The 27,097-nt window shown below is 46.1% G+C and overlaps 1 long non-coding RNA gene across 2 annotated transcripts; it reads right to left on the bottom strand.

The window, feature by feature from the left end:
- Nucleotides 1-1,233: 1,233 nt before the first annotated feature.
- On the bottom strand, nucleotides 1,234-25,402 carry LOC146893384 (uncharacterized). Of its 2 annotated transcripts, none has more exons than XR_015002998.2 (4): nucleotides 24,824-25,400; nucleotides 16,314-16,699; nucleotides 16,131-16,196; nucleotides 1,234-1,756 (listed from the first exon to the last, which is right to left on the bottom strand). It is a non-coding gene; the product is annotated as an uncharacterized LOC146893384 (long non-coding RNA). The 2 variants fall into 2 exon arrangements; XR_015002999.2 differs by lacking the exon at nucleotides 1,234-1,756 and adding an exon at nucleotides 13,777-16,049 and having other exon boundaries at nucleotides 24,824-25,402.
- Nucleotides 25,403-27,097: the final 1,695 nt, after the last annotated feature.

The following is a 27,097-nucleotide window of genomic DNA, read 5'->3' as shown; positions in this document are numbered from 1 at the left end:
CCCATATCTCTCTCTCTCTCTCTCTGTCTCTCTCCCTCCCTCCCTCCCTCTCTTCCTCCCTCCCTCTCTCCTTCCCTCCCTTCCTTCGTTTTGGTTTTTTGAGGCAGGGTTTCTCTGTAGCTTTAGAGCCTGTCCTGGAACTCACTCTGTAGACCAGGCTGGCCTCGAACTCACAGAGATCCACCTGCCTCTGCCTCCCAAGTGTTGGGATTAAAGGTGTGTGCCGCCACTGCCTGGCCAGAAAATTGCTTTAAACATGAAGACGTTCTGGGATTGTGGCTCAGTTGATAGCGGTCTTGTCTAGCACACACAAAACTCTTTAACTAGCACCATTTAAAACTGGGTATGATGGTCTCAAAATCAAAACATAAACAAGCAAAACTTCCTTAAGCAGATTGTGCAGTGGTGGCGCACACCTTCAATCCCAGCACTCTGGAGGCAGAGGCAGGTGGCTCTCTGTGAGTTCAAGGACAGCCAGGGCTATGAGAAACCCTGTTTTAAAACCAACCAACCAAACAACCAAAACTTCCTTGACCATAGAAAGAATGGATAGTTGAAGGTGTTGTAGATAAACGCCATAGCCTGTGAAGTGCTGATGTTTGTTGAGCCTTGGACTTATTGCATAGCCCAGACTGGCTGAGATTCATGGTAATTCCCATGCGTATGCTCTGACTCCAAGTGCTGGTACTGCAGGTATGCACCATTCTCACCATGCTGGTACTGCAGGTATGCACCATTCTCACCGTGCACGAAATGCTACTGTTTAGAGGAAGGAAATTAAAAGCGAAATATTAAGATGTTACATTCAGATCAAGTTAAAAAAATAAAGGGGGGTGAGATCTTAGAGGAAGTAGCATACTGAGACACACGGATGCAGGCTTTGTGTCAGGCTGCACAGCAGAAGCAGAAGGCCTAGAGTGTAGCAACTGACTCTTCTTCGGCACTTTGACACATTTCTTAGGAATGTCAGGACTGCAGGCTCAGGTGAGCAGACCCAGAGAGGTCAGGTAGTCACTACCCCTCCAGAATAAATAGGGCTATGGAGGTGGCAACTTTGAGCCCCAGTGGAAACTATGGAGGTGTCTCCATTTGAGTAAGAATGGCAACCACACAGAGGACTTCTAGAGCTAAGCAGCAAGGGTAGAGTATGTTAGCATGGGCAGATGAGTCTAGCTGGGGAGTATATGGATATGATTTCTACCTCTAGTTGGATGAACCAGAAATTCAAGAGACCCCCCTCCACATTAGGACAGGGAGAATCTAATCTCTCTCTCTTTGTTTTTTTTTTCCTGAGTTTATTTGTGTGGGAGGGATGCACATTTGCCACTGTGCTCACATAGACGCCAAAGGACAGCTTTCAGGAGTCGGTTCTCTCCTTCCATCACGTGGGTCCTGTTGTTAGGTGACACACGCCTTCACCTTCTGAGCCAGACCAGCCCCAGATCTAATCTCTTAAATTGGTCTTCAAAGTTGAAGTGTTAGCCAAGGGTGCCTAACCTGAAACTACCGGGTGTCAGCGAGCCAGGCACTAGGCTACCAGCTGTTTGTTCTTCCAGCTTTACTGCCAGGTGAGGATCAATGTACATGGGGGGGGGGGGGCTGCTGTCAGTGGAAGGTACAGCCCTGCTGTTCCAAGGTCGCTTCTGTTGATCTTTGTTGTTGGCGTAAGTTGACAGCTGGAGCTGGTGCTGGAGTTTGCCCCTGGCTTCCTCTCTCCACTTATCTTCACCGACTCGGGGGCCCAAACACTATGCAGCTTGAAAAAAGACAAGGGCACAAGTTGGAGAAATAGACAGACATTTGCTGTGAGGCCAAGAGCAAGGCGCTTTGCCTCTCTGAACCTCTTTCCTCTGATTTGCTAATGTGGACAAGCACATTTGCTCTTAAGGCTGTTATTCAGATAAGAAAGAATGTGTCAAAGACCTGTTGTGTAACAGGGACTCAGTAAATAGGATGGCTCTGTCCTCTCCCCTGCTGGCACCTAGGCAGCAGCCCTGCACTGAGGGTCAGGATCTGGTGCTGGGTTTTGTAACTCTTTACTGAGACCTCTGGCAAGTGTCTGCACCTTTCTTTGTTCGTTTTGTTGCTTGACATGTGAAGCAGAGGTACCAGATGGTCCTGGTTAGTTTGTCAGCATGATACAGCTAGAGAGGAGGAACCTCTGGGCAACTCTGTAGGGAATTTTCTAGATTAATAATTGATGTGGGCGGACCTAGTCCACTGCAGACAGTGCCACTCCCGAGTAGGTGGGTGTGGGTGGTATAAGAAAACAGATGGGCACCTGGCTTGGTGGCACACAGCTTTAGTCCCAATACTCCGGAGGCAGAGGTACACAGATATCTGTGAGTTCTGGGACAGCCAGAGTTACCAAGAGACCTTGTCTCAAAACAAAACAAAAACCCACAACAACTACAAAAAGAAAGCAGGCAGAACAAGCTGTGGGGAGCAAGCAGTAAACCACACTTCTCCACGCCCCCTTTCTGTGGAAACACACAGCGCACAGAAATTTACCATGTTGCTTGTCCTCGGAGAAGCAGGCAGAGGGCCACGGCGCCCCGAGCTCTAGCACATAAATGGAGAAGAAGCCCCTGCTGGCTTGGTCTGGTCTTCCCAGTTGGCAAAGGGCAGGTTCACAATGTCACACCCACATGGACACATCAGAAGTCACCTGGGGGCAGTGACAGACTACCAAGCCAGGTCCTTGGGCATCATCATAAGACTGTGCCCAGGGAGAGGGCTGCCTACGTGGGAAACCTGGTTGACCCCGCTAGACCTGTCAGGGTCAACCCCATCAAGAGTTCAGTCTCCTGAAGATTCAGCCAAACACAGACTAAAGCTCTCCTGACCACATTGGCGGCCTGCTCCTCCATTACTACAGCAGTCTATCCGCTCATCAACACACAGTGTGCCTGGGGCAGATGTCAGTCATCCTGAACCCCAGGGCCCATTTTAGGACTCTGCACAAAACAGACACTTAAAAGTTTCCTCCGTCTCAGTTGGGCAGTGGTGGTGCACACCTTTAATTCCAGCACTTGGGAGGCAGAGGAAGACAGATCTCTGTGAGTTCAAGGCCAGTTTGGTCTACAGAGTGAGGTCCAGGACAGGCTCCAAAGCTACAAAGAAACCCTGTCTTGAAAAACCAAAAAGAAAGAAAGAAAGAAAGAAGGGAGGGAGGGAGGGAGGGAGGGAGGGAGGGAGGAAGGAAGGAAAGAGAGAGAGAGAGAGAGAGAGAAAGAAAGAAAGAAAGAAAGAAAGAAAGAAAGAAAGAAAGAAAGAAAAGTTCCCTCTATCTCTGCCCTATTTTGAGCCTTCCCAGCACTGGCCCAGGGCTGTAGCGGGACCTCCTTCCAACAGAAACAGAAAGGCCTTGCAGTGGGCAGCTCTTGGCTCCAGGGAGGAATGCTAGTGTTAGCCCAAAGCAGATCCTGAGGGGAACAGGGATACAGATTTGTGGAGAAAGCCTTGACAGTCCCTGGCTCTCTTATTTCTGCCCAAATCATCCCTACATGATTCCTAGTTCCAAGCATATGGGAAATGCCCATGGATGACTGGATTTCTAGGTTTCCAGTACCTTTCCAGGTACTTTCTTCGTCTCTTTGCCTTGCCTTGGAACTCTCCTGGCTCTGAAGACCACTAAGCCAAGAGACACCAGAGTGACCTTCCCTCAACAAGGTCCCTGCACTGCTCCCTGGCCTCTTGAGGCATGGTCTCAATCTGTAACTAAGGCTGGCCTCGAACTCACAGTGGGTGACCCTAAAAGTAGGATTATAGCTGTGATTATAGGCAGGTACCACCACATCTGTCCATATGCTCATCAGCCCACCTAGCCCTAGAGTTACTGGCATTGTTTCGTCTTATGCCCAGGGAAGCTGTTCTAAGGGACAATGAGCACCAGCCTCTGCACCTACAAAATGGGGACAGATAGGAAAGAGCTAAAGGAGACAGCCTAGAGCCTGGCGCAGTCCCCTCATCTGGGCACCACCACAGGCGGGAAGGAATGGCTGTGCTGCCTTGACCCGACCTGCGAGGGTAAAGGCCACTGTTCTCCACTGTGTGCCACATGCTGGAGTCCCTGTGGAATGCATCACACACTGCCACATCCACACAGGACACTGGAGGAGTTGAGAGTCAAGACTTGGCTCTGTTCACTGCCCTTGTACCAAGCCAGTGTCACCAAAACACCTGGGGACAAATGAGTGTTTCTTTACCATTGCAAACCCAGACGCTTGCTTCTCCACAAAAGTGAGTCTCATTACAAGTGCTGGGAGATGCTGGCTGTTTTGAAGCAAAAAGTGGCAAAGATGGGATCTTTGTATTCCTTACCCAGTATCCTGGAACTCGCTTTGTAGACCAGCCTGGCCTTGAACTCACAGAGATCCACCTACCTCTGCCTCCCAAGTGCTGGGATTAAAGGCAGGAGCCACCACCGCATGGCAAAGGTAGCCTCTCTTTCATTCTTTCTTTATTTTATTTCATGTGCAGGTTGTTAAACTCTTTAATTACTGTTGTACGTCTGTCCCCACTAAGACACGTACACTGGTTACTAACTTCTCTTATCTAAACTCTACACTTACAGTAATGTTTTCTGTCCCAAGGTCCAAGCCAGGTTATGTCACACAGTCATCAACCCCTCCCCCACTCTACTCTGTGGCAGGAGAAACTGACTTCTTGGTATTTTGCTCTTGTTTTCTTTTTCTGAGATAGAATCAAGCTCCAGGGCCCAGTGTAGTCTGGAATGACTGTGCAGACCAGGCTAGGCTCAAACTTGCACCCCCCCCCCCCGAGTGCTGAGATCACAGGTATGACCTAACACATTCCAATCCAAATGCTATTTTTTTTTCAAGAAAGTATTGGTCTCTTATAGCCCAGAATGACCTTGAACTCACTATGCAGGACTTGGGCTGCCTCCAGTCTCTACCTCCCCAGTGCTGAGATTTTAGCACTGAGTTTCTGCAGTGTTAGGGACAGAGGTTTGTGCTTCCTGGGCAAGCATGACCCACTGAACTCCCAAACCACCCCATCCTCCAAATTGTCTCCTCCCTCCCTCCCTCCCTCCCTCCCTCCCTCCCTCCCTCCCTCCCTCCCTCCCTCTCTCCCTCTCTTTCTTTCTTCCTTTCTTTCTTTCTTTCTTTCTTTCTTTCTTTCTTTCTTTCTTTTTTGGTTTTTCAAGACAGGGTTTCTCTGTGTATCTTGGGCTGTCCTGGAACTCGCTCTGTAGAATAGGCTGGCCTCAAGCTCACAGAGATCGACCTCCCGAGTGCTGGGATTAAAGGTGTGCACCACCACCGCCAGGCTGGGTCCTCTTTCTTACAGCACTGTATTTGACTCTGCCCTGCTACTCTGGACCACCATTTTTGATGATAGATAGATAGATAGATAGATAGATAGATAGATAGATAGATAGATAGATAGATATAGGGTCTCACTATACAGTCTGTGTTGGAATGGAACTTGCTATGTAGACCAAGCTCAGAAATATGCCTGCCTCTGCCTCCAAAGTGCTGGGATAAAGGACATTACATCACCTTGCCCAGTGACTTTACTTTTTATTTTTCATTAGTATGTTTGTGTGTGTTTGATGTATGGTACGAGTGTGGGGCTCGTGCTCATCCCATAGTGTGTGTGTGTGTGTGTGTGTGTGTGTGTGTGTGTGTGTGTGTAAATCAGAGAACAACTTTATGGAATCAATCAATTTTCTCCTCCCACTTGTTTTTTAGTTTTTTTGTTTTTTGAGACAGGGTTTCTTTTTGTAGCCCCATAGACCAAGCTGGCTTTGAAGTCACAGAGATCCACCTGTCTCTGCCTTCTGAGTGCTGGGGTTAAAGGCCTGTGCCACTACTACCTGGTTCTCCTCCCACCTTTTACACAGGTTCCAAGGATTGAACTGAGGTTGTGCAACAAGCATCTTTACCTGCTTAGCCATCTCAACATCTGAAATTAAGTCCCACTCTCGTCTCACAATAACAGGAGCTTGGGGCTCTCACACTGTGAACAGTGAAGACAGATCCTGGGCCTTGGCCAGTGTGCTATACAGTGGCCTTGTGACTCCCAGTGTCCTGTTCTGTCAGGAGTGTTGGGAGACACACCGTTCCGTCATAGATGCTGGACTGGTAGCCCACTGAGATAAGAACAAGTCTGCTCTGCACGCGTGTGCTCATGTATTGTTTCTCCAACATCGCTCAGTTCTCTCTCTCTTCCTCCATTTTTTTAAAGGTAAAAGTTATGTAACTTCCTCATCCTCAGTCCAGTTCATGGCTCCCCTCTCCTGGTGGCTTTACATGCCTGGAGTACTCACCTGGGAGGCTGAGACAGGAGGACTGTGAGGCGGACGATGCCCAACCATTTTTGTTTATTACTAATTCAAGGGAGGAGGGGAGTGGCAGAATCTTCCACAGATCACTTCCCTCTGGTGGGCAGAGGCCCCTGGCCTCCTCTGTGTCAGTCTTCCCTGGGTATAGAGGTGACATGTGTGATTCTTTACGGTTCTTCACTTCTATCTTGACCTCTGACACTTTGGCAAGGGTTCCTCCAGGTCACATTATTTGACCAGTGGCCATGAGCTGGCTCTCTGCTTCCTGTCCTTCTTGTAGCCCCAAAAGTTTTCATATGGAGCCGTGGGGGGTGCAGAAAGCAGTAGGGGTGTTCCTGATTTCCTCCTGTGCCCATCATATCCTGGTCCTGACGAGCTTACATGCTTGTTCGCATTGTTCGCACAGTCACCCCTAGAGACCACCTTCTTTGGGGACTCAGACCTTTGGGGACCCTTTGGACACAGACCTGCTTCTTCCAGAGCAGTAGAGCTGGCAGCTGCAGGGCTGTGTCCCTAAGCGACCCCTGGAAGAAGCCTTCTCCCCTTCCTGTAGACATCTCCCCCTTTAGTTTCTATCTGAAGGAGGTCTCTTGAATGTTTCTTTTCCCCAGCTGCCTCACTTTGGAAAAAGGAATGCTGGACCATTTGGAATCTTCCTTGGTAAAAATGTAGATGAATTGTTATTACACGGCCAGTGAGCTGGTAGGATTTTCATGGAAATTTGAGGCCTGGATCCTTCTTTTACTTCCTCTGCTCTCAGAAGCAGGCCTCAGCCCACATCTTTGTTTCTCACACAATTAGTCCCTGCCTACCTCAGCAGTAAACCCATCTGTGAAGAAAAGAGCGGTGCATGGCTGGAGTCACCTCGCTGGAGAAGCTGCTGCACGGTGGCCTTCCTGGTCAGAGGATTAAATCCGTGTCTTTATTTAGTTTGTCATTCAGTGAAAACCTATTTTATTATCACTGTATGTGAGAGGTTGTGATGTGTGTAGGTTCGCGATATTAGTGTTCTTTCACTGTGGAGCCCAAAGGTCAAGCTCAGGTCACCGGCTTTGTGTGATAGGTGCTTTCCTGCTGAGCCGTCCTGCTGGCCCTGGTTCATCTGACCAACATGTTTGGGATGTGCTAGCAAGTATCAATCTTCTTTCTTTCTTCTTCTTTCTGTTTTTGTTTTTGTTTTTCAAGACACTGTTTAGCTCTGGCTGTTCTGGAACTTGCTTTGTAGACCATGCTCGCCTCGAACTCACAGAGATCCACCTGCCTCTGCCTCTGCCTCTGCCTCCCAAGTGCTGGGATTAAAGACGTGCCACCACTGCCCAGCTTTTCTTTGTTTTTGTTTTATTTTAAATGTACATTGGTATTTTGTCTACATGTCTGTGAGAGGGTGTCAGACCTCCTGGAACTGGAGTTATAGACAATTGTGAGCTGTCATGTGGGTGCTGGGAATTGAACCCAGGTCCTCTGGAAGAGCAGCCAGTGCTCTTAGCCACTGAGCCATCTCTCCAGCCTGTGCCAATCTTCTTGATGGTTGAAATCTCCCCAGGGGAAGAGTAAACCCAGTGTTTTGAGTTGACTGTGGAGAATCTAGCCAGACTGTTGGTGGTTACTCTGGCTCTTGCACACTTTAATTCTTTGGCTTACCTTTACTGTCTTAGCTGGGGTTTCTATTGCTGTGAAGAGACACCATGACCATGGGAATTCTTACAAAGGAAAACATTTAATTGAGGTGGCAGCTTACAGTTTCAGAGGTTTAGTCTGTTATCGTGGCGGGGAACACTACAGTGTGAAGGTAGACATGGTGCTAGAGAATTCTACATCTTGATCCAAAGGCAACAGGAAGTGAACTGAGTCACTGGGAGTGACTTGAGTATATGAGACCTCAAAGGCCACCTCCACAGTGACACACTTCCTCCAACAAAGCCACACCTCCTAATAGTGCCACTTCGTTTGGGGGACATTTTCTTTCAAAACACCACACTTTCTAAGTTACTTTTTAGCCAATAGAAAGAATTTGGGGGACAGGATCATCCAGTGCCCCAACAAGATATGCATCAAGAACCCTTTAAGTATAGAACCTGGAGCTCATGGTGGTAAACCTGACACCACCACCTCTAGGGCTGAACAGTCGAGGAGTGAGCCAGTTATCAGAATCCGGAATGAAAAAGATCTCTGAGAAGTGTTGTGAGGACCAGCGACCTTTCCTGGAGGAACAGGGCAAGCCCAAGCAGGAGGTCGGGAGTAAGTAAGTACCCTGACCTCGCCCTCTTCCCTTTCTTTGATCACCAGCTGGTCCTTTCCAGAGCAGAGGGAGAGTTTGATCAACCTTCCAGCTTCTTGCTCTCCCTTACTGGTTTTTGTCACCTACCTTGAAGGTCACATTGATTAGCAGCACATTCCCAGCTAGCTTGGTTCTAGATAAGACTTCTTACGTAAGGCTTGAGGTGGTAATGTTTGTCCAAGTTGTTTTTCAAAAATTTAAAGACACCTCGAACTGGTGGAATTCACCCATCCTTCATCTGAGCCTCTGCAAGTATGGGATGGATGACCTTTTTTGACTTCAGAGGGCCCAAACCCCACCTTCCAATCATGCCAACACTGTCATTTCCTGAAGAGCCCTGAGGTTTGAGTACACGTGCACAGGCCACTGGTTACTTTGTCTTGCCCCAGCTATCCTTCCCCACACCTCAGACCACCCAGATTCCTCTAGATTCTAGCCTGGGAAAGGAAAGTTTTAAAGAGTCTGAAAAACCTTTTTCCTTCATTTAGCCACTTCCACTTGTTGTTTGAAATATGTATTTTTATTATTTTAATTATGTGTGTGTGTGTGTCTGTGTGCATACACGCGTATGAGCATAAGTGCCCAAGGAGGCCAGAGATATTAGAACATTCTGGGGCTGAAGTTACAGGTAATTGTGAGCCTCTTGACATGGATGCTGGGAACCGAACTCTGGTCCCTCAGAAGAACAATATGCCCCTCAATTGCTGAGCTAGCTCTCAAGCCTGTTGTTTTGAGATCGAGTCTCACTAGGTAGCCCTGGCTCCCTGGAACTCACAGTCTTCTAGCCTCAACATGTAGAGTGCTGGAACCATAGCACTTTCTCTCTACTTCCTTCCCATCCTTCCTCCCTCCTTTCCTTCTGTCTTTTTTAGGCTTATTACTTAATTAATCTGAGATAGGGTCTCGTGTAGCCTAGGCTGGCCTTGAGCTCCTAATCCTTTTGCCTCCACCTCTCCAGTGCTGGGATTACAGGAATGCGCCACTAAGCCTGGTTTCTGGCTCCCTCTTTCTTTTGTGCAAAACTCATTGCTTCAGTTATTGTCATCCTGTAAAACAGGCCTGATGGGATAATATTTCCATACCCATCTCCAACTGGAAGCAGGAATCTATAGAAGTCAGTCAGCTTCCTGGGACACAGCAAGACGGGAGGGTAGGGGATGGAAGACACCTGCCAGTGTCCTTCCGCTTTCCGTGGAAGTCTGAGTTTTCTTCAGGAAGGCTTCCCTATGGAGTGTACCCATGGATACTCGCTCTAATTGGGCCAAATTATTCATGCTGGAGTCAAGCCCATCACGTCCTCAGGGCTCAGAGCTCAGGTCTCTTTAATCTTAATACATGGGGGAACATGTCTTTCCTTTTTGACATCTCTAAGTTGTACAAATCCTGACCTCCTCTTGCACTGGTCATTCTTGTGTGTGCAAACGAATCTGTGTGATTGTGCGATGTGTGTTTGTATATGTGAGCATGAGCATGTGTGCTATGGTGTGTGTGCAGAAACAACCTCAGGTGTCAGTCACTACTTTCCACCTTGTTCGAAAGGTCTTTCTTATTCTTTCTTCTTTGTTCTCTGCTGCATAGGGGCTGGCTGCATAGGGGCTAAGTGGCTGCATAGGGGCTGACTGGCTACATAGGGGATGGCTGGCTGCATAGGGACTAAATGGCTGCATAGGGGTTGACTGGCTGCATAGGGACTAAATGGCTGCATAGGGGTTGACTGGCTGCATAGGGACTAAATGGCTGCATAGGGGTTGACTGGCTGCATAGGGGCTGACTACATAGGGGCTGACTACATAGGGGCTGACTGCATAGGGACTGACTGCATAGGGGCTAAGTGGCTGCATAGGGGTTGACTGCATAGGGGCTGACTGACTGCATAAGGATTCCTCTGTCTCTGTCTCCCATTTCTCCTATAGGAGTACTGTGATTACAGAATTTTGCTATAGCATCCAGCTTCACATGGGTTTTCGGGGATTCGAATTCAGGTCCTCACACTCACATAGCAATTACCTGGCCCACTAAGCCACTCTCACAGCTCCAGCACTGTGACTCAGGACTGAGGCACCGACTCTACCACCAGCAGCCAGGACCCTAACATGTACTGTCTCAGTGTGAACCTCTAGATACAATTTGGGGCCTTCTCTTATTCTACTGGCCCGCACCCCCACAGGCATACATCTGTGCTGGTAGCATGTGGTCTTGAGCCAGCCCTATAGCAACAGTTGCAACTCCAGGAAATCCTGTCTCCTTGGCTGCGGCCAAGCGAGGAGGGAGCAGGGACTCAACTGGCTCAAATAAACTGACCCCGCTTATTTCACCTCTTCCTGAAAAGACTCTAATTTCTTAATAAATCACATGTCCTTCAAACTGGATTAAATGGCAGTTGTCAGCTGGGGGAAGTTCGCGGGTTCCCTGACACCCATCTCCTGTGTGTTGCTTTCACTGACTGCTTTTAGCAATTCCCTTTTCTGCTATCAGCACCCTGGTTTCCTTTGGGGAACTACCCTGCCCCCACCCTCAGCTCCAAGAGCTCCTGCGTCACTGATACCGCTCTGCCTGCTCCAGCACTGGGAACTCAGTCTGGTGCTTTCCTCAGAACTATGGGGAAGACACACTCCTTCCAGGAAGACTGATGACATCGACATCTTGTGAGTACGTGAGAAGAGTGACAACCCAGACTAGTGAGGTGGGAGCCGAGTCTTGGTGTCTGGATGTGTGTACATGGCCTCCTCCTGGGTCCCACTCTGATGAAAGGGAGCAAGCCTGTATGCCTCTGGGTTTTATTTGATGTACTTCACCCATTAAAGAGGAACTTTATGATTGACGGCCAAAGAAATTCTAATTAGGGGCTAGGATGTAGCTCAGTTGGAACTAGAGAGATGGCTCAGTGGTTAAGAGCACCTCTTCCAAAGGTCCTGAATTCAATTCCCAGCAACCACATGGGGGCTCACAGCCATCTGAAATGAGATCTGGTTCCATATTGAGGAAGAGACCTGGTCAGTTGTCCTCATTAACATAGAACACGAAACCCAATATAGACAAGTTCAACAGAACCGCCATATATGGGCTGCCCATGCATGCTTCAGCATTGCCAGGGCAAACATTTCATTTTAAATTTCATGTAGCTCAGTTGGTAGAATGCTTGCCTGGTTAGAATTCATGAGGCCATGTGTTCAATCCTTAACACTATATAGAATCAACACTGGGGAATACAATATATAGAGGCAGGATAAAATTCCAAAATCATCCTCAGCTACATAGTGAGCCTGAGGCCAGCCTGGGCTTACATGAAACCCTGTAACAACAATAGCAGAATCCCAATTAGTACACCTTCTGCAAAATCCATTCTTACCCCATCAGAATTCTTACCCTCACGGTTGCACCTTCCCTAGTGCTAAGGACACTTCACAGGGGAGAAGAGGAGGGTACATATTTGCTTCTATGTTTAGGATCATGATTGAAAGTCAAACTCAGCTGAGAATTGAATTTCCCAGGTGGGGTTGGTGGCATAAACCTATGACTCAGCACTTGGAAGTGGAGGCAGGAGGCTTCTCATCAAAATTCTTGGGCAAGACGCTCATGTGAAAGAATCTGGAGTCTATCCCTGATGCTGGGTGTGGGAACTGTTTTCCACAAACAGAAACCTCTTGGGCAGCCTAGTTATGTCTTCCTTAAAGGCCTGATAGAAGTCATTATATATGAGCATATTTATTAGATTTTTAAATCATTGAACATGGCAAGGATGTGATACTATAAAAATTATTTATGTACCCCAAAGGGGGGAAACTGTCAACTTGAAGCTATCCATCTTTTAGCTTGACTGAGGTCTAACTGAGAAGCAGGAATTCTATATTGTCAAGGCGTGCACTCTAGTTTGTTCTCTGTTACTGTGATAAACACTGACCCAAACCAGCTTGTGGAGGAAAGGGTTTGCTTCCTCTTACAATCAGTCCATCATGCAGGGGAGTCAGGGCAGGAACTCAAGGCAAGAACTGGAGGCAGGAACCGAAGCAGAGACCAAAGAGGGGTGTTGCTTTCTGGCTTGCTTCCTATGGGTCTCTCAGCTTCTTTTTTACACAGCCTGACTACTCAAGGGTGGAACCGCCTACAATGGGCAGGGCCCCCATATCAATTATTAATCAAGAAGATGCCCCATAGACCTGTCCACAAGACAATTTGATAAAGGCATTTCCTTAATTGAGGCTGCTCCTTTCTAGATGACCCCAGCTTGTGTCAAACTGACAAAATACAAAAACAAAAACCCAACCAACATAGCTACAATGTGATGTTTTTATGTATGTGTTCATTGTGGAGTGTTTACTATACTCAAACCAATTAGATTAGCTACCACATACTTAGTTACTTAAATTCCCTCTAAAACAAACAAAAAATTCTTGCTCTGCATTGTATTTCTAGAGAATAAAACAGATGGCTAACTGACAAATCATACTCTTAACTGGAGATTGCCAGTTCTCAGATTCTTTTCTTTTCTTCTTTAGATTTACCTTTATTTTTTATGTGTATGAGAAGTGTTTTGCCTGTGTGAGTGTGTGTGCACCACTTGTAGGTTTAGCACCCTTGGAGACTAGAAGGGTGTGGAAGGTTCCCTGCAACTGGTGTTACAGTCGGTTGGGAGTGGCCACCAGGTGCTGGGAACCCAACAACAACTAGCTTTGTTTGCTCTCCTCTCTCTCACACGCCACATCATCTATGTAGTGGTCAGAAGACAACTTTGTGGGGCTGACTCCCTTTTTCACTTTTAGATGAGTTCTGAGGATCAAACCCAGGCCTTTATACATGCATGGTCAACACTCACAAACTGGTCCTCAGATCAGTCATTGTTTGGAGCTAAATGAAGGTGTTCAGTTACCTGGAACACTTAAATATTAGCTGAATATTGTGATGTATGCCTGTAATTTAGTTCTTGGGAGGCAAAGGCAGAATAATAATTTAAAGTTGGAGGTCAGTCTGGTCGCATAGTGACTTTTTTCCCTGGGTATATATTTTTTAAATTTTCGAGACAGGGTTTCTCTGTGTAGCTTTAGAGACTGTCCTGGAACTAGCTCTATAGACCAGGCTGGCCTCAAACTCACAAAGACCTGCCTGCCTCTACCTCCTGAGTGCTGGGATTAAAAGCGTGCACCACCACCGCCTGGCTTTGGATTCCAATTTTTAAAAAGCAAATGATTGAACAAATGGAAGAAATCGGTTGCTCCGGTAAATGTAAGGAGAGTGCACGAAGGTGAATTCACTCATTTATTAGTTGCATGGAGCTTGGGTGCAAGAAGAAATTGACAGAAATGACCAGCCTTGGCTGGAGGGTTAGTGGATAAGAAGATTCAGACACTTGCTTCCTGCTCTAGTCTCTTCTCTTGCCTGTTTTCATCTTTCTTTCTTTTCCTGTGTGTAGTCAAGGCTTTGTTTTTCAACCATGGTTTTCTTACACTGCCTAGGCTAGCCTGAGCTCCCAAGTCAAGCAGTCATCCTTTGCCTCAGCCGTCCAAGAAGCATGCACCATCACACTTCAACTTCACACTTTTTTGTATGATGAGTATGGAAAACACTTCAGGTTAAAGATTCCTTTTATTTAATTGAGATTTTATTTTAAGCGATCTGAATGCCAAGCATATCCTTATAGTGACTGGGCTAACCAGGACAGATGGGATAGGGAGGAGAACTAAAGGACACAGCTAGCACTGCGTTTGTCTGGCCCAGAGCCCAACCTCATCTGAGCTCCATCCTAGGTGGGCAAAAAATGCTCTTCTTTGTGAGTAAGTAGATGTTGCCTGTTTGGTAAGAAAACCTCCCTCTTCTTCCCAAAGTATTTATGTTCTCAAGCATCTTTCTAAATTGCCTAAGATCCATCAGTAGAATCATGCTTTTCACACACAGCTGAAAAACGGTTCAGTTGGGGAATTTCAACCTCTTCTTCAGATTGCCTTGCATTTGAAGCTAGCAAATTTCCTGGTATAACATAATGGAAGTCAAAGAAGATATGCCTATGAAATTCCAAGTAGCTAGATTAGTCTGCTAGCAGGCTATCGTTTCTGTGAAGTGAGAATTACAGTAGAAGGATTTTAAAATATTTTCTTTCTTTTTTTCTTTTCTTTTCTTGGTTTTTCAAGACAGGATTTCTCTGTTTCTGTGTGTGACAGTCCTGGCTGTCCTGGAACTCACTTTACAGACCAGGCTGTCTTGAATTTACTGAGATCTGCTTGCCTCTGCCTCCTAAGAGCTGGGATTAAAGGCGTGTGCCACCAACACCTGGCTTCTTATTTTTCAATCATGTGTATATTTGTGTGTCTGTGTGTGGATTTGTGCATGTGCAGACAGTTCCCACAGAGACCAGAAGAGGGTGCTGGTCCCACAGAAACAGAGGTGCATGGGTCCTTGAGCAGGCAGTTGTGAGTTGTCTGGCAAGGATGCTGGGGCTCGAACTCTGGTACTCAGCTTCAACAGCTGAGCCATCTCTCTAGCCTCTCCCTGCCTTTAGAATGATTTAGACTTTTGACTCTTGCACCAGGCCAAAAGTCAGGCTGTATGTTTTCAAGACTGTTACAATCTGTGGTTTCCTGAATTACATTCCCAGTTCATCTCAAATACTCCTAATTTTTTTTCAGTAATGGGCACCACATTCAGGGCTGTGTATGAAAATGCTAGGCAGATACTCCAACGCTGAGCTATACCAACAAGCACTAAAAATTTTCTTTATTTAGAGTAGGTTGACAGAAATGAAACCTGCCAGACACACATCTTTAAAGCCAGCACTTGGGTTGGGCAGTGGTGGCGCATGCCTTTTTTAATCCCAGAACTCGAGAGACAGAGGCAGGTGGATCTCTGTGAGGTTGAGGCCAATCTGGTCTACAAAGCGAGTTCTAGGCTGGATAGGATAAACTGAGATCAGATCTCAAAAAACAAACAGACAAACAAAAACAAAAACAAACAAAAAACTCTAAGCGGATCGTGGTGCCTGTGATCCAGGGGGCAGGAGGCTAGAGGCAGTGAGTGTGAACACGAGCTACATAAGAAAACAAAATAGTACAGGAAGTTTACAAAAATGGGGTTGTATTAAAAGTCAAACAAAACTTGTTATCTGATCTGAGATGTGAGCGAGCGGCCAAGCTTCCAGCAGGCTGCTGAGTGGCAAGTAATGCTTGCTCTATTTTAACCCTAAACAAGAGAAGCAACTTAAAATAACCTGGGTGTCAACTAACCAGTTATTTTTCTATTTTGTTTCCTCTACCCACTTCAGGAGGAAAGTAACTTTGAAATGACCAGTTTATGTATTTTGTTTCTGCTTCCTTCAAACCTTTTGCCTCTATAAAACTAGGCTCTGGGCTGGGGCTGTAGCTGAGGTGGTGTACTTGCCTGGCTTTTGGTTCAACACTACTGAAAAATCAGACGAGAAAACTAACCTCTTCTCTTTGACTCATTGAAACATATACTGTATTGTATGGCCTGATTCTAGAATAAAAAAATGAAACCAATTAATATCTGTACGAGAAGTTGTTGTCATTAAAATTCTTGTTTACATTAATTACTTACCATGTGTATGTATGTGGATCTGCCTTGTTGTCGGAGACTGCTTGTTCGTTCCCGACTGCCCAAGACCTGAAATAATTACATAGAAACTGTATTATATAAAACACTGCTTGGCCAGTAGCTTAAGAATATTGTTAGCTAGTGCTTATATCTTAAATTAACCCATTTTTATTATTTTATATTTACCGGTAAGGTTCCCAGGTGTCTGTCTCCTTTGACGGCGGCAGCTACATGGCGTCTCACTGACTTTGCCTACTTTTTCCCAACATTCAGCTGAGTTTTTCCACCTAGCTCTATTCTGGCCTATCACAGGCCAAAACAGCTTCTTTATTCTTTGCCAATAAAAGCAACACGTACAGAAGGACCTCCCATGCCAGCGCACGATATACATTAAGTGGTCAGAGGACAACTTGCAGTGGTCAGTTCTCTTCCACCTTCTTGTCAGCTTCAGTTGTCAGTCTTGGTGGCAAGCATCCTCACCCATTTTATCGTTGATAGCTCCTTACATCAATTTTACAGATCAGCTGAGCTCCTTGTCCTGAAGGGAGCTGGTTCTGCTCTGGCTGAGTAAGCTGTGACAGAAGGAGTGAACAGGAAATAAAAAACTTTTTTTTTGGCTTTGTTTTGTTTTGAGACCAGGTCTCTTGTAATTTAGTCTGATTTTGAGCTTTCTGTATAGAAAAGGAGGACTTGGAACTTCTGACCCTCCAGACTTCGGCTCCCAAGTATAGCAGGGTTGGGCTGAAATCTTTTTAAAAATTTGTGTGTGTGTGTGTGTGTGTGTGTGTGTGTGTGTGTGTGTGAGAGAGAGAGAGAGAGAGAGAGAGAGAGAGATAATTGGCTAACTGGGAATAACCCAGGCTTTTCTTCAGAGTCCACCCCCAGTGACACACCTCTTCCAGCAAGGCCACACCTCCTAATCCCAAACAGTTCCACTAACTGGGGACCAAGCATTCAAATATATGGGCTGAAGAGATGGCTCAGCAGTTAAGAACACATGTTCTTGCAGAGGGCCCAGGATTGACTCCAGCACCCACATGGCACAATTACAACTATCTAAAATGGAATCTGATGCCCTCTTCTGGTGTTCAGACATATTTCAGACAAAATGCCCATACACATAAAGTACACAAACAAATCTTAAAGTAAATATCTGAGCCTGTGGTGGCCATTCGCATTCTAACCACCTGGGCAAGGGGTTGGGTGGGATTGAAGATGAGAAGCAACGGGCACTTTTGTGGGAGCTACGGAAACAGTGAACCTGAAAACTGTGACGGGCATGGTTACCTCACTAGCTTAAGGCACAAATTATGTCACACTCTCCGCTCCTCCATTAATTGCTTGAGGCTGACCTTACCATGGGGCAATCCAGCCCAAGGGAGGCTTTCTCTCCTACCCCAGAGGAGTGTTGAAACCCTTCGGGACCAACTCACTTCACCCAGGGCCCCCATTTCAGTACCGAGAGCACCAGCAGGCAGGAATGCACGATCTCTGGAATCTAAGTCACAATCTTCTTCTTATTTTTTTATTTGAGACAGAGTCTCACCATGTAGCCTTGCTGGCCTGGAATTTGTGGAGCTCCACTCACCTAGTCCCCCCAAGTGAAGGGATGGGTGGGTGATCACCACCACAGCCTGCCCACCACCGTGAAAGACAGGGTTTCTCTGTGTAGTCCCGGCTGTCCTGGAACTCAATCTGGAGACCAGGCTGGTCTCAGAGTCAGATCCTCCTGCCTCTGCCCCACAAGGGCTGGGAAGAAAGGCGTGTCCACCCCCCCACCTGGCTCTGATGAAGATTCTATTGAGCTGATCATCATTCCTACCAGTAAACTCTCCTCTGGTACCCAGGGACTATTTTTTCCTTTTGTCCTTCTTCTTTTAGATTTATTCTTTTATTTCATGTGCATGTATGTACTTGTTTGTGTATGTAGAGAGGGAGGGAGAGAGGCAACCCTTATCAGGTCTAAAGTACTCTGTTTTGTTCTCTTGGGGCCTGTTTACACTTGATAATCTCAAACGACTGCCAAAGCAAAGATGGCCTCCTCCAAGGTGACTTGTGTCCCCAAGGACAAAGAACAAGAAATTTTCTGTCCCTGTTGTACTTGGCCTCCTCCAAGCTAGTTCTTCAGAAAAGAAGGGGCTTCAGTAACCATTTGAGGGACTTTCCCATGTGCCAGCTTGCTCTGAAGGGTCTCAGGGACCTCTGTGTGAGATGGGGAAAAGGGAGGAGAGAGTTCTTAGACATGAGCACCCCACATCTATATGTCAGCCCCCTAAGACCTTACCAAGTGAGCAGGAGACTTTGGGGAACATTGCCTCTGATAAAAAGATTCGGGTGCTAGTAAAATATGTTTAAAAGATAACCAAAACGAACCTCAAAACAGACCAGAACATCTGTAATCTCAGGGATGGGTAGGCTAAAGCAGGAGGATTACAGCAATTGAGGTCAGTCTGAGATTTACAGTAAGCTCTAGGCCAGCACAGACTTCAAAAGAATGAGACTCTGTCTCAAACAAAACAAAACAAAACAAAACAAAAAGGAACAACAAGATGGGTCAGTGAGTAAAGGTGCCTGATGCCAAGCGTGATAACCTGAGTTCAATTTCTTTTTTTTCTTTGTTTTTTTTAATATATTTTTATTTTATGGATATGGCTGTCCTTGCATGTATGTCTGGGCACTATGTACGTGCAGCACCCTTAACGGCCAGAAGAGGGCATCTTATCCCCACGACTGGAATTATAGATGGTTATGAGACTCCTTAGAGTGCTAGGAGTTGAACCCAGGTCCTCTAGAAGAGCCACCAATGCTCTTAAGCGCTAGGCTATTTCTCCAGTCCCCTGACATGGTGGAAGGAGAGAACTAGCTCCCTCGAGCTGTCTGTCCTCTGACCGCCACACTCACACCAAGGCACACATACTGCTGCACCCTACCACCGAGGAAAGATAATAATAAAAAACTCTGGAATGTTGTGAGGCTAAACACACTGAAAAACTCCTTTCCATGCACTTGGATGATTTTTTATTTTAGAGTACAATAAACAAGCATTGCCGAGAATGTTGAGAAATTGGACAATGCACCATCTACACAAAAGGGGACTGGTATGGCCACTGTGCACAGTGGCACAGCAGCTCCTCAGAAAGTAGAAAATAGTCTACATCATCGGCAGTTTTGTTTCTAGGGATAAAACCAAAAGAACTGGGGATTCAAATGACACTTGTACAGCATTTGTAGCACCATTGCTCAAAGCTGAAAGGTGTAAATAGCTCCACCAGGATGAGTAGGTAAACCAAGTAATGGTAGCCAAAGAGCAGAGGACTTCCTGACCATTCACAGTGACCAAGACGGCTGATGAGATGGCTCAGCAAGTCAAGTCACCTGCCACTGCGTCTGACACTCTGAGTTCACAATAGGAGGAGAGAATCAGCGTCTGCAAGTTGTTCCCTGACCTCCACACAGATGCAGCACACACACTACACATAAAAGGGTTGATTTATGATTCGTTCTGCAACATGAGTGACCCCTGATAACATTACAGGAACTGAAATTATTTTTTAGGCGTAAAAGGAAAACATGCTATGATCCCATATATATGAAGCTAAATGGAAATTACCTGTGAGTCATAGTTTTAAATTAAGTTTCTGTGCTAGACTCCAAGAGACTACATGAAAATGGAGTAATTCATGTTAAAGTTCCAGTCACCAAAGCTGAAACTGAGCTGTTTATGTGACCTTCTGCTTATGCAACCAAATAAGGAACCTGAAGTAACCTGATGTTAACCAATCTCTGCAAGGAAAGGTGCTGATCTTCCTGCTTTGGGCTCTGCCTCCACTCAGCCTAGCTATAAAACCTCCTTTGTTTCACCCACTGGGACATTTTGTGGAGTTATGCCCGATTCTAGGATCAACAAGAATCACCAGGATTTTGACTTTCAACTAATTAATGAATTAATATATCCCAGGTTGGCCTCAAATGTCTGCTCTTGCTTCCACCTCCTGAGTTCTGGGTTTCTCAGTATGAGTCACTATGCTTTTTTAGGTGGTTTATTTTGCCTTATTAGGCTTCAAACAGAGTGCCTCTGTATATTCTAGGGAAGTGTTCTAGCTCTATGCTACATCTTAGTCTTATTCTTACTTTTAATTTTAAGAAGAATCTCACTAAGTTGCCCAAGGTTGACTTTTAACTAACTTCGTAGCTTGTGATCATAGACTTGTGATCCTCTTGCCTCCATTTCCAGAGAATCTAGGATTACAAGTCTGCTCAACCAGGGATTGATTTACTTATTTATTTAGGCAAGGTCTCATACTGTAGCCAGGCTTGCCTGGAATTTTACTATGTCACTTAGACTGGCCTCAAATGCACAGCAATCTTCTTGCTTTGACCTTTTTTCTTCTCTCTCTCTCTCTCTCTCTCTTTCTCTCTCGACAGTGTTTCTCAGTGTAGCTCTGGCTGTCCTGGAACTCATTTTGTAGACCAGGATGACCTTGAACTCACAGAGATCGGCCAGCTTCTGCCTCCTGAGTGCTGGGATTAAAAGTGGTGCCACCACTGCTGTGTTGCCTCAGCCTTTTAAATACAGAATTATAGGCATGTCTTATTTGGGATCTTTAAATTAAAGGAGGATTTTCTCTTTTGACAATGAGGTACTTACAATAGGCAAATCATTAAGATAAAAAACACAGTTAGAGGATAGTAGGGCTAGGAAAGGAGACCAGGGTGTTCCTAACTAATGGTCTCAGAGTCTCTGGGATAAGGAGAAAGTCTGGAAGCGGATCACAATGACAGTTACATAACACTGTCAGTATACTTAAATTCTGTATCTAAAATGTTCAGTTTTATATCTTACAAATTTTACCACATGCTTACAAAATACTGAGGCTATTTATGTTTGCAGAGATTTGTAGCTGAACAGGGGTGTGAAAGAAGCCTGTTTTCATTCCATCAGCTTCCATGGGCAGAGGGTTTCCTTCTGGTGCAGCCTCTTCCGTTCATCCCACCAGAGACTTCCCTGGCCAGAGATTCTCAGGGATTCACCTTTCTGATCATTGTACAGATGGAGAAACTGAGGCCACCTCAGCCCTGGGAGCAGATCAGACTAGGCACAATATCCCCAAGAGGTAACAACCTATGAATTCTGTATTTTACAGCTTCATCAACTGGGTTAGAGTGGAAACAGGTCACTGACTGGTTCCACACACAGGTTTGGTGGGGACCGTCACCTAATCTGAAGCATTTCCCTGAACCTCAGTTCCCATCCTAGTCTCTCCTCCTACCTGACACTATGGTCACTGCTCCAGCTTGTGTCCTCAGGAGGCCTTTTAGGGGACAAAATAACAAGATAACAGATGGGCCAGAACATAAGGTTCCCAGATTAGCTTATCTGGCCAGCAAACCGTCACACGGAAGCAAAGCTTTCCACAGACTCTAGTGGACATGGGGGTTGGAGGGACCCGAGATCTGGAGGCTCTGGGAGGATAGATACGTCCCCTATCTCCAGTGCCTTCCAGACCTGAAATCCCCTGGCCAAGCAACAGGGCTTCAAACTTTCCCCCAGAAAAGTGAGATTTAATAGAACTCCACATCCAACAGCAGGGTTCCTTTAGAGCAGTTCAGTGAAAAAGGCCTGAGGGTTGAAGTTAACTCCAGCACAGTTGCCCAGAGCTGTGCTCAGAACAGGGCTGATTCCAAGGAAGTTCTGTTCAAGCAAAGGTTCTCAGTCCCAAGAGTACCCTGCACCCACTCTGAACTAGCAAGGGCCCTGAAGAGTCCAGGTGAGAACCGGTGACAGTGTCTAAGAGTGTGGACAGACCAAGGTGATTTAAGGTCTTCAGTTGACTAAAGAGCCTCGCCCTGCCTAGGATGGGAGATCTGGGAGGGTTTCACAGCAGATGGACTCTTTCATTTGAAATCTAGGCCACCTTTGGGAGTCGGGCAGGCTCAAGGGTGGGAGTGAAGGAAAGAGCTTATCAGAGATTGTAGTTCTGCCACTGACAAGATCTCCTAAGCAGTGATCTCTCAGTGTCAATCAGGATGGGGACAGGGCAGAGCGGCTTTGAGTCTTTGCCAGGGTTGAGGTGGTGTGGATGTCTCATCAGTACACTTCAGAGGGCAATGCGGGCTCTGACCTTCCAGGAGCTTAGGATGTTGAATCGCACAACTGCTGGAAGCAATCCTGGGACGCTGGGTCTGGGTCTGTCTGTCCTAGTGATGTCTAGCTGCTGGCTTTCTTCCTGCTGACCCTAACCCTAAGCAGCTTGCTTCCTTTACACCCGCTGACCCTGCCCTCCTGGAGACACGGCTTTTCTGCTTTTAGTCCCCACTACAGCACCCAGGGCAGCTGGGAAACCCAAGCAGCAAGAGGGAAATGACTCAGCCAATTTGGGATCCTGGTATATTGGAACCAGAAGGGGCTGCAGAGTTTGTCTAACACAACTTTCCATTTTATGGGGAAGAAACTTAGACGCAGGCCCTGACAGACAGACTCAAAGGCTGTACAGTGAGTTGGGATGAGATCTAGTGGCAGGGCCTTGCAGGGAGAAGCAATCACTTGGGCTACAATAGGGAGTCTCAAACCTGGTGAGTCTCAATGTGAGGTCCCACCAAGCAGTCACCTTAGGAGACATCTCAGTTTACTGATAAGTCTAGACATGGGTATTGACAAAGAAGGACCTTTTTAATAAGACACTTACACTTATCCAGCATGCTGTATTAATTTGTTCAGATTATCCTTATAGTTAAGTAACAATTTTAATAAGTTAGGTAGAAAAGTCACAGATATCATGAACAAGGCAGGGAACTTTAGCTAGGGAGACTAGTTTGAGAAATCCTGGGCAGAAAGGACAGGCAGAGAAGAGATGTGGGAACAGGCCAGGTCTAAACTGCAGTTGTAGTCATGTGTTGACTGAGGTTTCTGTCCTGCCAAGTCCTGTAGCCGTTCATACCAAAGAAACACACAGAAGTCTACATTAATCATAAACTGGTTGGCCTATTAGCTCAGGCTTCTTATTAACTAACTCTTACATCTTGCATTTACCCATTATTCTTGTTTGTGTTAGCCACGTGGCTTGGTACCTTTGTCAGTCAGGGATTCTCATCTTGCCTCCTCTGTGTCTGGATGACAACTGCAGACTGACTCTTTCCTCTTCCCAGAATTCTCCTGTTCTGGTCGCCCCACCTATACTTCCTGCCTGGCTACTGGCCAATCAGCATTATATTAAAATACAAGTGACAAATCTTTACAAAGTACGAATCCATTGTTCCACAGCAGTTGTGTTATAGAAGTGTGTGGGGATGCACTCTTGTCTTTTGCTCACCCTACACCCCAGTTCTCTCCCTTTGATGGACAGGTCAGGGAGCATCTTCCCTGTACTTTCCATCACATGGAACTCGCATGTTTCAGAGAGCTCAGAGTTCACCCTCATCTAGGGTATACCAGCCCTTCTGGGACTTGGGTTCTAGTCTGTGATGTGATGGGGTAGACTTGCCTGGGGGAAATTGTTGGGTTAGAATTAGGGGAAGGGCACACTGGCAACCAAAGTTTTTTGGTAGATAGCACTGAAGAGGACCATCTTACTCTTTAATCCACTATCCTCCCCGCTGCTCCAAGCTGCCCCTTCTTCTCTTGATGCCTTTTTGGGACAGGGTCTCACTAAGTTGCTTAGATTTGCCAGGCAGTGATGGTGCACACCTTTAATCCCAGCACTCGGGAGGCAGAGGCAGGCAGATCTATGTGAGTTTAAGGCCAGCCTGGTCTACAGAGTGAGTTCCAGGACAGGCTTCAAAGCTATAGTAAAAAACCAACCAAACAAACAAAAACCCACAAAAACAAACAAACAAAAAAGTTACTTAGATTTTTCTTCAACTCACTATGCAGCTTAGGCTAGCCTCAAATATGATGTTCCTGCTTCAGCCTCCCAAGTGCAATTTTGAATTGCAGCTGTAACTCCACATGTGGCTACTCCACCTCTGAAATGTCGTATTTCAGAAATAATATAAGAGGAAAAGGCTTGGGTCTGGAAATGACTGGTAATCACTTCTCAGTTATAACCCAGGGGTTGGCCCACATCGGGCAGTTGGCATTTGCATCTCGAGATTATCACCTGATTTTGTGGAAGCCCTGAGCATTCCCCCAGCTTCAACTTCCTTCTCTCCCACAGCAATCTCAGTCATGTTGCTGGCATTTTCACTTCACCATTACCCACAAATGATTGGAAGACAAGTCCTTTCTTTTCTATGTCCCTGGGGCCCAGTAGTTCATCTGAACCAGAAAAAGTACCAAATAACTGCTTGAGCAAATTGGCGGAGAGCAAGCACACTGGACAGAATGTCCTCCTAGGACGTGTCGTTGGTCTACACCTGAATACCTAGAAGGAAGCGGGAGCCAGTGTCAATTGCCTCGGGAAAGGCAGGGCCAGCTGACCTTGGTGAGGAAAGTGGCAGGCTCAGGCCACTTCTTTTGGTTTACTTTCTGCTGTCCTCCTTGCTTTTCTGGTTCAGCAACGCCCAGGATTCTGGGCATGTCTGGCCTTCTAAAAATACACATGCTGCCCAGAGCCTCCCAGATGTCTGAGCGCTGAGTCTGTGATTTCCCTGCTGGTAATGGGACAGTCCAGACAGACATGAGCAGCCCAGGGTGGCTCAAGCCACTTCCTCTGCCTTCCACCCACCAGCCCACCAGGAGCTCGGCCCCATCTCCTTACCATCTCCAAAGAAGGTTAGACTCCATAGACTGCTGACTCCAGGAATTCCTTGGGACAGATGAGAGAACTGATGTTCAAAAACCCATCCAAGACACTGATGACACTCGGGCCATACCTGCTGGTGCCTCTCTTCTGTATGGTGTATGGAGATCTGGGCTTTGAGTCCATTTTGATGCCCTAACCTATCAGTTGGAAGCTCCTAACAGCAGAGACCAGAGGAACTTTGACTCTCCATGGTGCCTGAAAAGTGTCCCATCAAGAGGTCACACCTGTGAGTGGAGACTGGTAGATAGGGTCCCCCAGGAGACAGAACTTTTGCATTTTAGGCCAGGGTCAGCTGCCATGATACTGTGCCTTCATCTACTACATCTTGAAGCAATGAACCTACAGTCTTTGGGGAGTTCCTGTCCTCCCATGGTGTGGGGGAAGGACACACCCTGCTGACTGCACTCTGCTCTAGGTTCTTAGTTTCTCTTTCCTATGAGTCTCTGAACACACCTCTCCACAACCCCCTCCCCAGCCCAGTTCTTCAAATGATGCCACTTCTGTCCTCTGGTTCTAGATGCCAGGGGTGAGTAACCCCTCTCTCCTAACTCATTACATGACCTTGTATAAGAAGGCGTTGGCCTTTTTGAGGTCGCAGTTTCACTACCTCTAAATTGGAGAAATGAGCCAGGCATGGAAGTACACCTCTAGAATCGTAGCACTGGAGTCTGAGGGAGGAGGAATATGCCCTGGCCTACATAGCAAGTGCCAGGTCAGCCAGTGCTATAGAGCAAGACCCTATCTCAAAAAACAAAACAAACAAAAAACACAAAAAAAGTTGAATGTGATATCTCATTCCTTTAATTCAAGCCCTCATGAGACAGAGAAAGGCAGATCTCTGTAAATTTGGGGCCAGACATTTTTACAGGTTTACATTGTGAGTTTCAGGACTAAACAGTGAGACTCTACCTCAGAACATAATTAATAAATCAATTAATTTAAAACAGTAGAGAGCTAGTGTGGGGATGTAGCTCAGTCGTAGAATACTTGCCTGGCATGTTTGAGAGCCTAGGCTTAGTCCACAATGCAAAAACAACACAGTAAAATGGAACAAAATAATAGAGGGAAAAGTAGAACGGCTCAGTTGCAGAACACTTGCTTAGCCGTGAAATCCCAAGGGGTTGCTTCTCAACATGACCAATAAAAAAATAGTTAATTTAATTTAAAGGAGATATGATGCATTTCAAATCTTAGGTAATAGTCATCTCCTACAGAAAGACACCACGGCGCTGGCATGATGGTTGAGAGAGTAAAAAGCACTTGCTCGACAAAACTGAGGACCCAAGTTCAATCCCGTGGACACACACAGAGGTGGAAGAACAGACCAACTTCACAAAGTTGTTCTCTGGGCTCCACATATGCACTGAGTCCACACTGTATCGTCCACATGTGTGCTGAGTCCACACTGTATTATTACTGTCTCTGTGCATCTGTCCTCTATCGGGTAGGCAGAGGAGGGCCAGGGAGCTCCAGGGTCAAGTACAGGTTCTTCAGAGATAAAATACCTGGAAGAGTTTGTTGACTGACAAAGTTAGCTAACAAAACCTAGGAGAAAGGCAAAGAATTGTGTAGAAGTCAGGCAGCCTGAATCAGGAGGGGCTGTATTAACTGACAAGCCATATGACTTTCCTTCCCCCAGTTCTCTACTTGGTGACTTGGACCATTAAGATCCCGGGCATGGGTCTTAATGCTTCCCTGAGAAATTTCACTTTCTCCTACCATAGTACACTCCTTTGTAGGTATTCTTTTTAATTTTTTTTTTTGAGACAGGGTCTCACTATGAAGCTCTGGATGTACTGAAACTCATTATGTAGACCAGGTTGGCCTGGAATTCACGAAAATATGCCTTCCACTGCCTCCCAATTGCTGGGAGGCACCATGCCTGGCCCTATATTTTTTCATTCTTTTGACAAGCTCTTAACTCTGTATTCAAAGCTAGTTTAGAACTCATTATGTAGTGTTGTGGAATATTAGTTTAAGATTGGTTACATTGATTTGTGCTGTGGAATATTTGTTTAATCATGCAAAGATATGTTGCATTCTTTTATATTGCATTTGTTTAACTCTATAAAGTTTGCATAATGTATAATTAAGAAATATAGGTTAATAGATAGTCATCTATAATAGTCAAGCTTGTAGTCATGTTAGTTAGGTTTTCTAGATGTACAGAGATATATTTCAAATGGATAGTTATTTTTCAAACCTTTCAAAGACATACAGAATATGGCA

This window comes from Myodes glareolus, chromosome 7, assembly GCF_982192425.1.
Source record: "Myodes glareolus chromosome 7, mMyoGla1.1, whole genome shotgun sequence".
In the NCBI taxonomy this organism is placed as follows: Eukaryota; Metazoa; Chordata; class Mammalia; order Rodentia; family Cricetidae; genus Myodes; species Myodes glareolus.
This window is presented reverse-complemented; position numbering and strand designations above follow the sequence as displayed.